A 12,906-nucleotide genomic window follows, 5' to 3' on the forward strand; every position below is an offset into this window, starting at 1 on the left:
CAGATTGCTGGACACTTCTCTAAACTGCCAGCAGATGGCAAATAGGTTAGTAGGAAACATGATAAACATGATTTTTCATTTTCAGAGGCAGCATTGGCTCTTTCAATTTTTTGTGTAAAACACACACTAATGACTTAGCCTCTGAAGCTTTGGTTCAGTTTCTATATGAAAATTAGCCTAAGGAGGCAGAATACTAAAAATTACTCCCAAGTATAGCATACTTGAAAACTTGCAGCTGCCTCTTAAACACTTTCGTGAAGAGTATCGGTTTACATAGGCTTGTGCCTTTGTGCCTCATGATTTTTTTTTGCTGCACCGCTCCCCATTTTACCTGTTCTTAATCTCAGGCTAAGCCTGCAAATTGTCAGAAGCTACCCACAGTTCAAATACAAGCAGTCCTTTCAGATAGTTGCGTCCTCTAGCTCTAAGCTTGGGTTTTCTCATCTGCCACCCTCTCTGCATTGCCGCTAATGCTGCAAGGCAAGGGTTTTTTTAAGTGAGTAAATTTATTTCTCCTCTTTATTTGTCATGGGAAATACTTTTCTTCAGCATTTTTTTTATGTGATGGAAAACCCCCAAGAAATTCTACAGGTGAGTTTCCTTTTTAATTTGTTGATGCCAGGTATTTTTCACAAATGTATCTATTTGATGCCATAGCTTCTTAAAGTGGCTTAATGCTAAAATTCTACCATAAGGAGCTTTGATACATTACTCTTGTATGGCACTGTGGTAGTAATTTCATTGTCTAATTTTCTTATCATTATAAATCTTTATTTTCCTTAACTTTTATCCGGTAACAAAGTCTCACATATATATAGTAACAAATATATGTATGCTATTTTCCCCTAACTGGCTTACAGCAAGAGAGATGCAAATAAAGAATAAATAGCAGTACACAAATATAACTGCACTTTTGATTAAGAGAATATCAATGATGCTGTATGTTCTCAAGGATTTTTTAGTTATTTGATGTGTAGTTGTATCTTCTGTTTTATAACTTCAGTTAAAAATGAAAATATTTCTGCAGGCCTTACTGGGCATTCCCACCAAAGATCAAGTTGTTAGGCAAGCAAAAAAAGCAAAAATTAATTAAAAATAGGCATAAAAGGAGCACAATCTTTAAAAAAATGTAATTTGTCTAGGGTGTCAGCCTTTTGCTGCCCTTTTGAGGTGTTGCTTGTTTAATTACAGCAAATTACGCATGTAGGCTTATGTTTTGAGATACTGGCCCGTCTCTACGATGCAGGATTTGGTCCTCTTGAGTTTTTTTTTTTTTAATACATTTTTATTTTCAGTTTCTCCTACTGAATGACACTGTATATTTTGACTTAACTGAAAAAAGCTGCATACTTGTAGATCAATAGAAGAGTCCGTAGCTGATGCAGCTAATCATAGCTATTCAAAAGCTGCTCTAAAGCAGCTGTGCACAAGTTGGTTTTTGGCTATTTCTGATGTTAGTCCTGGGCTCTTGTCTCTTTTTCTAGACTGAACTGTTTGGAATGCTTTATAATTCAGGGAGAAGATGGGTTAAAAGAAATCCTCACATTCAATCATGCTATTCTGAATTATAAGAATCCTTTAAACATCAAGAATAGCCTTGTACCTTCTATATCTACTATACTAAAATTGTGCTCCTGATGGGCATCTTTGAGCAAGAAGAGGATGCTAGCTTACAGAAGAGGGAGAGGGACAAAAAGGACCTTGAAGGAGCAAAACCTCCAAAGAGGATAATTTATTTTGCAAATGGTGACGCCGTGGAAGAACACAGCACGGAAGAGGAAGAAGAGGAGCAGGAGGAGCAGCAGCCTCTTGGCATAGTGAGCCCCAGCTATTGGTCTTTTGGAGCTCAGGAGGGATAGCAGGAGGAAGGGAATGCAGCATGAATGAAACAAGTTTCTAAAGACCTGAGAAAAAACTAAAGCATTTAATAAGCTAAGCACGGTCATTTGTCTGAAAGATGATGCTCTTGCTAGGGGGAAAGGAAAAAAGTCTGTAAAAATATTTAAAACTACCCCATTTTGGCCTGATTTTGGAAGTGGTTCAAATGATTTTACTCCCACAAGTGCCTCCAGGTAATATTTCTCTGAGACATCTTTTCAAATTCAGATCGCTGCATAGCTGTTATGTATGTTCACTGTAGTTAAGAAAACTGCTGTTCATGGAGGGATTATTCAAAGCACATGATATATTATCTGAATCTGGCCAGGGACAACAGCCTGAGGAGATTAATTAAACAGGCCACTAGTTTTCTTCTTTGCATGCTGGTGGATCATTTCATATTGCCAGCTGCATGGTACAGGACAGTGTTTAGTGCAACTTCATGGATGAACTTGGCTTTGTTTTTTACATTAAAGCTTTCTTCTTGTTTTTGCTTTGTAGTCCAGACTCTCCTGGGGGCTGTATCTCTGGTTTTGAACAGTTTGAAATGCAACCACTTAATTTCTTAGTATGTTATTCTGAAGTAAGTTAAACTTTAAGTAAGTTAATGATTGATTAGCTTACTTTAAGGATAGATTAATTGGAATGCAATCATTATTCAAAAAACAAAGTCCTCTTTTTAATATTTCCTGGCATTATCTCAAGGGTTTATCACCAGGATTTAAAATACTTCAAACTAAATATTTTCCTTCAGTCAGACATCATAAACAGTATGAAAAATGAAAGAATTTAAGACTAGATAGCTTGGTATTAGCCTACCAGTCTTTTCGAAAGGACATTTTTTACCATAGCAAAACAGGAACTCCTGTTGCTTTTGGGTAACTAGAAGTGGCCTCAGTGTGGGTAAAAGAGCAATTTAAAAACAATGGCAAAAGCCTGATAATTGTAAAAGTAGCTAATTACCAAAATAGAGCATGTGAGGTACGCTATAAATTTTGTGCTACTTTCATAGTTAGAACAATGTGGCGGAAAGCACTTGCAATAATATCAAAATAGGATGATTCTAATTAAGGATTGAGCATTTTGTCTGTCCATTTGGACATTCTTGGCATGCTTGTTAAATTTATTCTAAAAGACTCCTAGCAATGGTTACTGCATCACCTCCCTAGGTAATCAATTCTGTGTTTTGTTACCCTTTCCATTAGAAAGCTTTTCTTTGTGTTTAACCTAGATCTTGCTGACTGAATTTTAAGTTTATTTCTCATCCTATTAACAAAATTACTCTTTTGTCTTTCATTATCTTTTTCCATATTTGACTATTGCCATGCTTCCCCTTAGCTTTTCCATCTGTAGTCTAAACAACACCAGCTCTTTGCATCTTTCTGCCTTAGTCTTACTTCTGAGATAGGACAGCAATAAGAATGAGTAACTCTGGACATTCTCTAACAGGGCCACATGCTTTTCAAATGTTGTCATGCCCAAAACAGAACAGAAGCCTCCAGCTGGGGCTCATGGAGGCAGAATAGTGCATGACTGCTACCTAAGCAGCTGTTTCCCATCTTGGCTAAGTGCAGAACCCTGAAATTATTTCCTTATAGCCTTTTTTTTCAGAATTATTTCTTTTATAGACATTCTTTTGAATTGTATTCCTCTTTTACATATTGCTCTCAGCTTGTTTGCAAAGATATTTTTATAGATATATTATCTATTGCATCAACCCATTTGCTAATGAAAATATTAAGTATAAATGTCCAAAGCAGAGCCCTGCTCTGTACGTCCCTCTGTGCTGACAGTGAAATATTGTGAACTAATCTCTGTATATTCTTTCACAGAAAAACAATTTTTCTAAGAACAATCAGACCCATGGCTGACCCTTTTTATTTGCAGCCATATGAAGCTATTTGTTCTCATTCCATCCTCTTATATTAAATATACTTTTTCCTGCCAGTGTTTTTTTAAAATAAACACCACATCTCTATTTATAACATTATGGCAGATGCTTAGAATAATTTTTGCTTATTACCATACAATGTATTAGTTAAAAATTATTATATTGCAGTTAAACACCGAAAAACAACTTAAGATGGCAATATTAGTTACTCAAAAAGTATGAATAGCTAGAACTAGGGTTGCTTATGGAATCTCAGTTCAGTCCCTTGTTCTTATGTATCATGATAGGCTTTAATTACAAGATCATGAACCACTTTTTCCGGAAGACCACTGCCTGACTTTATGGATAGGATAGTTACTCATTCAAGAGTGCATGGTCTGTTCTTAGTGTCTTTTATATACCCATGCAGTCTGTCCTCTTTTATTTGCTGTGCAACATCCAAATGCAGTCCAGAATGAGGACTTGTTCATTCCTCCTGGGCTCTTCAGGAGTGGTGTCACAAAAAGTATCTGAATGCTCTGTAAATATAAATTTTTACAATAGAGAAATGAGAGCCAAAATTGTCAGCATTTAGGGTATCCAGTTAGAAATGCTATGGGTCATTAAGCGTTTTACACTGTGGATAGTGCTCCTATTGTAGCCTTCTATAGCAACTATGAATGGTCAACACTTCTGCCAGCAGACTGCAGGTGTTTCAAACTGGAGCCCAGCAAGAACACATCATGCAATTACAAACTGTCAAAATTCACGTAGGGATCATATGGGAACTCTAAGGCAGAGCCTGCCGTAGTATCTAACTCTCTGAGTCACCTTTCAGCTGCCTTTATTATGAAACCACCTTTTCTTCCTTCTCACTCCCCAGGCTTCAGTTTCAGTGGCATCTGCCAGGTTCACAGTGGTTACAGGTGAGGTTGCTGCAGACAGCGGCATTCCTCACTCTGCAGTTCTCATCCAGCCAAAGTCATTGCCTGCTCTGTCCCACTGGTAAGGAGGTGTGAGTTGTAGGCAGAAGTATGATGCATGATACACAGTCCCTTTTCCATTATTCAAGATAAGTAGGGGATTTAGGATCCCCTCCAAAATGAAACAAACTCCAAAACATATTTCCTAACTTTCAAGCACTGGACTCTGCCACTCAGCATTGTTTTAACCTCTTTAAGTCCAATCTAAATTCATCTTTCTGAAAAACTTAACCATTCTGAAAAAAAAACAAACCATAATTCTGTGAAATGCCCCATGTCCCTTCCACTTATGGATCTTCTCTACAACTTGGGTATTTGGATCCTGGGCAAATTTTCAAAAGGATAGCAAAAGCTGAATCAGTAGCCCTTTGCCCCTGCCAGATTTCAAGACTCTGAAATGCTCTGGTATCTCTGTGATTTACAGCAGTGAAAAGGTTGAAGAGTTGTTTTAATGTGGACTAAAGAAAATCCATGATTATACTCATGTTTTCTAACATTTTGAAGTCCCTTTTTTCCTGCATGGCATAAAATACCTCAGCTCTAACAACAACTGAAAATAATGTTTCAGATAAGTGTCGCATAAACTTAATGAAAGATATCACTGTTGGTATGACAGTCAGTAAGGTATATTAATTAGCAGGCAGCAAATAAGTTATGTTCAAACAAAATATAAACCAGTCTGGGAAAAACAGCTGGGCATTTGAGATTGGACTAGCATAACTAAATGGAAAGCATGGTGCAAATAAAGAAAAGGCACAAGGACTAGTGAAATAGTAGAAACTGGCCTAGAGGCAGGAACTGAGGGCATAAAGAAAAAGAAAATGGGTCATAATAATAACTGCTGCCAATAACATATTGTCTGGATGCCAGCTTTCTGAGACTATGACTCTGTTGGCTGAGGCTGATTCCAGACCATTTTTGTCGGTTCACTGCAGGCAGGGCAGCGCTGTGTCTGTAGAGGCAGGGCCTGAAAGAAGTTGCAATGAGTTCACTTTCTTCAAAGATCAGCAGCCTCCTACAATACAAGAGATGTCAAACCCATTTCTTCTTCCCCTATACAGAGCAAGGCAGGTGTATGTAAGTAGATAGAAGAGAGAATTCTTCTGAGGTAGTAATGAGGTCTTACGATGAATTAAACCAAGGTGGATTTAATTGAAGCATAGTGTGGAAGACATTTTAAAGACAGTAAAAAGGGTAAGTGAGGTATGACTATCCCAGAAATGCTGGAGAACCCTTTGGAAAAAATTTCAAAGGCTGGGCTAAAAAGGAGTTTTCTTGAGTAAGGCATAGATTTGCACCAAATAAATGGATATGCCCAGGATCATCTTCTCTTCTGATCTTATGTGTTTGTATGTATGATTGTTGCATATCATTTTCTGCCACCACACAAAATGCCCATTGCAAAAAGCCCTTTAGTAAAAGGAGGATGTTCCAGTTACTATTTCTTTTTTTGTGTGTATTTTCAGCTTGTGAGTTCCTTGGAGGTAAGATGGCCACACTGCTTGGCCTCAACGAACCTAGATATAAATATGCAATAGACGAATACTACAAGACACAGAATAAGATAGATAAGATATGTATCTTGCTTAGGAGAATGGATAGGATGTGCTTTATTGTGCTTTATTAAGCCCTACTACTGTGATTTAAGCAACAAAAGATGTTACAAGCCAATTTCAACCCTGAACAGTTTGCTGTCAAAGTAAATTTGGCTCTTTAATACTTTTTTTCACTGTTTTACTTAAAATTATTTCAAAGCCTTAGTAGAGCTTTGACTATGATTGTTAATTTATGTGTTATAAAGTGTACCAGTCCTAGTGTACTATATGTTCTGAAGTTACTGTATTTAAACTGGATTTTGATTGTAAATGATCTTTGAAAGTGGACAAATAAAAAGTCAGTATGACCTTAGGAGTGCTATTCCCCAGGCTGATAAGGTGGAGGTGCACTGCAGAGGTGATATAGATGTGTTTCCTAGTGGTCGGAGGTGAGATTGTTTGCTCTAGTATCACTTTCTGGTAGCAGAATCAGAAATCAACATCAACCTGGGTTTTGGGGACCAATATTTGCCCAAGTTGGGGGCCAAAGTCAGGGTATTGTGTTAGCAGGACCTCATAGGGATAAATCTCAAGAAATAGCAGAGCACCTCAGAAAACTTTGTCTAATCGCAAAGACCTCTTGGGAATGTGGGTAATACAAAACCACTCCCTAAAATCTAATTCTAAAATGTTTTTCCTTTTCTATCACCAGCCCACTGAAAGTGTCTAGAAGTGTGTAACTCTGTTGCAACATTCCTGGTTTTATTAATATTGTTAGCTCTTGGGTAATCTTGTTGAGTAATGTAGCATAACTGCAATTATCCTTTTACTGATTCCTCCCAGGAACAAATAAGCTGCCCTGCTTTGTTATGCTGAGAAACCAGCTATTGACTGCTGTGATAATGGTTATTTTACTGTACATTTAGTTGATCATAGGCACGTCCCAGTGTTTCTTGAGAAAACACTGCATAGTTGATCAAGCAGCTGACATTTTGTAAGTAAGGATGGAGGAAAAGTGCAATGAAGTCCAGTTCTTCTAGCACTAAAATTTTACAAGAAAGAGCTTTTTTATTTTTTATTTTTTTTAACATATGGGAATAGAAGCTTATGAACACTTTCTCATTTTAAGCTCACTTTGCATTGTTGAGGACTGATTATAGGTGGAGGCACCCAAAAACTTTTTGAAAATGTCTGAGTCTGTATTTCAAATTCTAAGTTGATAATTTTACATAGAATTTTAACTTTAGAGATGAATCAGGCATGAATTCTTGCAAATTAGTCACCACACCACTTCCTTTAAGGTTTGAAGTTCCAGTTTGTGGCAGTTTGTTCTTTAAAGTGAATGTCTACTTCGAAATAGAGGACATAGAAAAATGGTGGTGTGGTTTTCCAAATTGTAGGTGTGGTAGAGCAGAACTTTAAAAGGAGATCTCAGATCTACTCAGGAGATCTACTGACATATCCAGAGATCTGTGCACTTGGGTTTGATTTCTTCTTTATCAAATGCTATTTCTATTTCCTGGTAACTCTGTCTTAAATTTAAACCTCCGATACATCTACACAAGCCTGTTTAATCACATTTTATTGGGCTTACGTAGAGGAAGGAGTAACCTGAGAGTAAAAGGGTAACAGAGGAGACTTTGCAATTGGAACTCTGCTTGAAACCTGGGCTGTAAAATAATCCAGTTCACCCTTCCAGCTCCATATCTAATATGGACTTCATGCAGTTTTTTGTCATTAAAGTAAAACTGGTCTATTTCTAAAATACAATAGCAGGTTTGCAGCCAGTGTTTCCACTCTGTTGCTTTTCAAGATATATTTTAAATGTTCTGTGGCTTCTTCATATTGCAAGTGTCTTTCTTCACCATGTAAGCTACAGCCATATATCAGCCTTATGCAATGGAGCCACTAATACTCAAGGTATCTAGAAACACTGGGATAGCTATCATTTGTCAGTGCTCCTAACGGAAGTCACTAAAATCAGTTACATTTTGTCTAGTGAATGTTGTATTGTTTTGTCTTCAGGAACCTGAAGATGATGAAGAGGGTTCTGAGAGAAATGATAAACACTCTTTGAGTGAAAAATGCCTTGGAGTACAAGGTGTTGAATATGAAACAGTTAAGGACACTGGATTTTTCTCAAAGAAGTACTTTTGCAAAGATTAATGAAATTTCAGAACATGATCCATAAAGTGTCTCAGCTATTAAATACTGAATGTTGCCATTCTGATATGTCCCTGATGAAAATAATTTATAGGCCATGAATGAATCACTAGCAGGCCATGGAGTAACACATCTCCTCCCTCTGCCCAGCACAGCACGATTTCTGTGTTCAGTGGAGAAAAGAGCAACACCATCACTGAAGAGAGAAAGGAGCTCAGTAAGGGTCTAATATGGCCTTTGTAGTGTCTACAACTTACTTTATTTAAGCTAAGGAGATAGTTGGAGCTTCTGCCATCTGGTTCCCATTTAACTGAAACTCTTACTTTCTGATGCATGGATCTTGGACCCGTCATTATTAGCTGATTACTTCTCCAAGATGGAAAATGTACTGCTTCAGTCAGTACAGCGCAATTCAATATTCTGGAACACTTAATGCAGTCTTCAAGTCCTGTTTTGTTCTGGGTGACTACTGATTTTTCCTCATTCATCAGAGTAGCAGAATGATTTAAAAAATAATTTTAGCTGACTGAAAATGTGTAAAGCTTATCCTTTTAAATATTCAATAAAGCAAGTGGCTGAACACTAATAATCATGATTTTATGAATTCTTGCTCTCTGGCTTCTGCATTTTCCTTGCAAACTCAAATCTTGGTCAATAATCATAAGAAGGTATATTGGCTTTATAGAACAAGCAAGATAATAGAAGAATATACTTATCCTAGTTGATGTGCTCCTACAATAATCTCATTATGAGACATTGAAGATTGCCTAAGCTACTTGCACTTTTTGGATTACATACACGCATCAAGACAGTGAGAAGAACATCTGGAAGAGCGCATTATGGAAAGTGCTATGCAAGATGAGTTCTCTGGACAACATTTTGAGTGGATTTCTAAAATATGCTTTTCCCTGACAGTTCCATCGTAGTTGAGGAAAAGCATGTTCCAAACTTGGTTTTGTATGGGTCTGTGTGGTTTCTGGCTGACTAAATGGAATAAACAAAATTCTCCAGTCACTGGGCTGTCAGCTGAAAATGCAATCAGTGGTGCTCTGTTGTATGTACTGTGCCTTTTTTTCCTTAAAAAAAAAAAAAAAGAAAGGTAGACTGAGTGTAATGGTTTAGAACATCAGGGTTTTTTTTTATTTTCACAGTAGTAATATTCCCCTCAAAAGCTTTTTTCTTTCTGAACTAGTGAAAACTAAGTTTCCGAAACATAGTCATTGAAAGCAGAGGATCCGTTCATCTACATGCAAATCACACTATAACCCATGCCTGAGTCTCACAGGAAAGACTGAAAATGACACGACCTCCAAGCAAAAGTGAGTGTTTAGCCCATCTCTGCATAATAAATGATGTGAATGACTGAAAGGCCCTCTTGCGGGCTGCTGAGTGTCTAGTTTCCTTGGCATTTCTGTTTTCTTCCCAATTTTAAAATTTGAGATTTGAATTCTTAACCTTTCAACTCCTGCTATGTAAACTAGTGGCCAGAATCAATAAATATTTCAGCTGATGTGGAACACTCCACAGACCTGTCTGCACTGCTGGATGAAATATTGAAACATAAATGATTTCCATTACACAGAACCATTGTCTTGTGATAAGTCTTCTGCATGTTAAGTCCTAGGATTTTATAATGTAATGCTGTGGTCAGAACAGTGGAAATTATTCCCATTAGTCATTCTCCCATCTTTTTTTTTTTTTTTTGGACACTTTAGCACCTGATATATACAGTCTTCAATGCTAAAGGAACCAGATCTTGAAGCATTTTTTGCTTTTACAGAAAATTCCAGGTGTAGCCATCTGTACTAATGAAATTCATCTGTTCCCACGGCCTTGTTGCCCCGAAGCAAGAGCAAGTGCTATCTCTTAAGTCCAGTATCCTGTACAATATCAGCAAGAGCAGACGGGTCTAATGCCTTGGACTAGTGGGAATGGCTTTCCTCCGAACAGGACGGCTGGGAAGGTTCCTGCCTGCCGCGGCCAGATCCCCCCTCCTCTGGGAGGCTCTCAGCCTTGCTGCACAGAGGTTCGGCAGCTGTGCTGTAAAAGAGAGTGACCTTTACAACGCAGCCAGGTTTATTATTAATAAGCTGGTGTACACCATACCATAATCTGCAGCAATTATAGAGCTGCTGAAGATACTACTGTAGCAAGTATAGGAATTTTAGAGAGAGAGAGAATTGAGGAAGGATTATGAATTTACAATTTTCATTCAACATCTGCAATGAACTTTGCACAGTACTACATGTTACTAAACTTTCATCTACCATTTAGCCCTGGAGTGCAAGCAGGTGTTAGTATATTGGTACAGGAGGTTCTTTGCATGTCACCATCTCCTTTCTTCCTGCAGGTCTCTGGGAAGTTTGCTTCAGCAATGGTTAGAGGCTCTGTCTGTAGCAGTTCTTCTGTCCTTTCAGTGAAGATGTAACGAAGTATGTCTCCCATATGGAAGAAATATGGAGTAATATTCAGTCAAAGGGTAACTAATTGAATTTATACTTGTATGGCTCAATCTAAACTGAATTTATTTTGACTTCTTTTCAGAATCATATACCTATTGAGGAGGCAACTTAGAGCTATGCTGTTCACTGTTCAAGTTCCCAGTGTTGGGAAGCTGGGAGCAAGAGTGAGAAAAAGGAAATGTGATGGAGATTTGGAGGGAATCTTTAACAGGTTACCCAGCTGTGAAACTGGTACGACAAGTCAGGTGGGTTCCACTTGTTGAAAATTAAAATAGAGTTGTTTGCTTTACTCCTTTTTGGAAAACAACTGAAAGGAGCTGTGTCTCCTCTTGTGGCATTATTTCCTCTTATTTTCTTTGTTATCCCTGAATAATCATAACTATATGCAAGCTACTGATGATACTGGGAGAATAAACCCTTCGGGCCCCTATCCTAACTCCTTGTTTTTGTCACCCCAAGGCTTGCGGTTGCAGTGTAGGCAGCAGATTCCTGCTGTTGATATCTTCAGCATCTTGTCTGATGCGGCAGTAGTCTATGTGAGCCTCCAGAAAGGCAGCTGAGCTATTGCATGTTTACGCTGTTCCTGTGCTCCAGAAGTTCTAATTAGGGATTGAGTCTCATTTTGCCAGGTGCTGCAGAAATAAGAAATAAAAGATGGCCTTTACCAGTGAGAAATGACTTTTAGTTCACAATAGATTATAACAGTTATGCACAGTAAATGAGTGGATAGTGCTTATGCCTCCTTACGAGCTGGCAAGGACAAAGCAGCTATGAAAAAGGCAGCTGAGTCTTCAGTAGGACCCAGCTTCCTCAAACTCTGTAAGTTCAAACACCAATGACCTGGCTGCCTTAGGATTCAAGAAGTCTTCAACAGCTGAAGGTATGCTGTTGGCAAAAAGAAGGAAACGGAAACTCCAGATCCCACTCCATGTCCTTGTTGTCTTCCCAATCTATTATTATTTAAAACATCTATCCTGTAGCACTTCTCGCTGTTCTTTTGTCACACCTACAATGATGGGTTGTAACATGATGTTATAAGAAGTCCATGCTAAATGCTTTGACAAAAATGTGTATATTCTGAAATGAAATCGTATTTACTGTGGTATTACTAAAGCTCTAAATAAACAGACAGACTCAGGAGGCTGGGAGAATGTGGGTGGGTGGATAAATAAGCTTTGATGCTAATGTCAGTCAATGCTAATTCCTATCCTTTGAAGAAAGTGTGATAAACACAGCTGCCAGAAATGTGATCTGAAATTATACTAATTAAATTAAATTCTCATTGGAATGAAAATAACTAAGCACCTTGCCTTGTTTTCTTTTTAACTAGACTAATTCAGATAATAATGACTTTCATATTCTTTCATGACTAGGTGGGAGTGTAATCTTTTCCATTTTGTTTTTTTCAAGGATCAGAGTATGCACAAAACTATTGTATGAAATTCTGTCTTTATATTCCTTTTATTTGTTACATGCAGAATTTGTATCTTAATTTATAATGTCATAAGTCCCTCATGTTCTTATCTTAAGCAACTTTATGTGTTTAATAGCAAAGCCAGACAAAGACATTGTCAATGGTCATGAACTATTTAGCTGCTGATCATGGACGAGGATGAGAACCAGAAGTCACTGTAAAGAAAGACATCAAGGGAGAGAAGATAAGAAGCTGAAGACTGATGACCTCTGGATAATCCCTCTTTTTTTTCTTCTCTATGTACCAAAAGCCACCCAACTCCTTTTCACTAGAGGAGCTGAAAGATCTGTCACTCCTAGCTTTGCAGTAAATTTTGATTGGGCTTTGACCTTGGTGGCCACTTCCTTTTGGGAGAGCTGAAAATGAAGTTGGATGACAGGTTATTTCAGTGCATTTCTTTTTTTTGCAACTGCTGCCTTTTGAAGTAGTTTATTTAGTCCCCACGAACAGTGTAGCTAGAAGTAAATAGCTGATATATACATTTGATTTGTGAGTGTTATTGATTTTAAATAATGTAAGAGAGATCAGTGTCAGAAATTAA

The 12,906-nt window shown here is 37.7% G+C and overlaps 1 long non-coding RNA gene across 2 annotated transcripts; it reads left to right on the forward strand.

The window, feature by feature from the left end:
* Positions 1–153: 153 nt before the first annotated feature.
* Positions 154–12,906, forward strand: LOC106498274 (uncharacterized). 2 transcript variants are annotated; one of them, XR_001294940.2, is made up of 5 exons: positions 154–591; positions 9,622–9,748; positions 10,780–10,861; positions 10,974–11,136; positions 12,442–12,906. It is a non-coding gene; the product is annotated as an uncharacterized lncRNA (long non-coding RNA). The 2 variants fall into 2 exon arrangements; XR_001294946.2 differs by lacking the exon at positions 10,780–10,861 and having other exon boundaries at positions 158–591.

The sequence above is a fragment of the Apteryx mantelli genome, chromosome 3 (assembly GCF_036417845.1).
Source record: "Apteryx mantelli isolate bAptMan1 chromosome 3, bAptMan1.hap1, whole genome shotgun sequence".
In the NCBI taxonomy this organism is placed as follows: Eukaryota; Metazoa; Chordata; class Aves; order Apterygiformes; family Apterygidae; genus Apteryx; species Apteryx mantelli.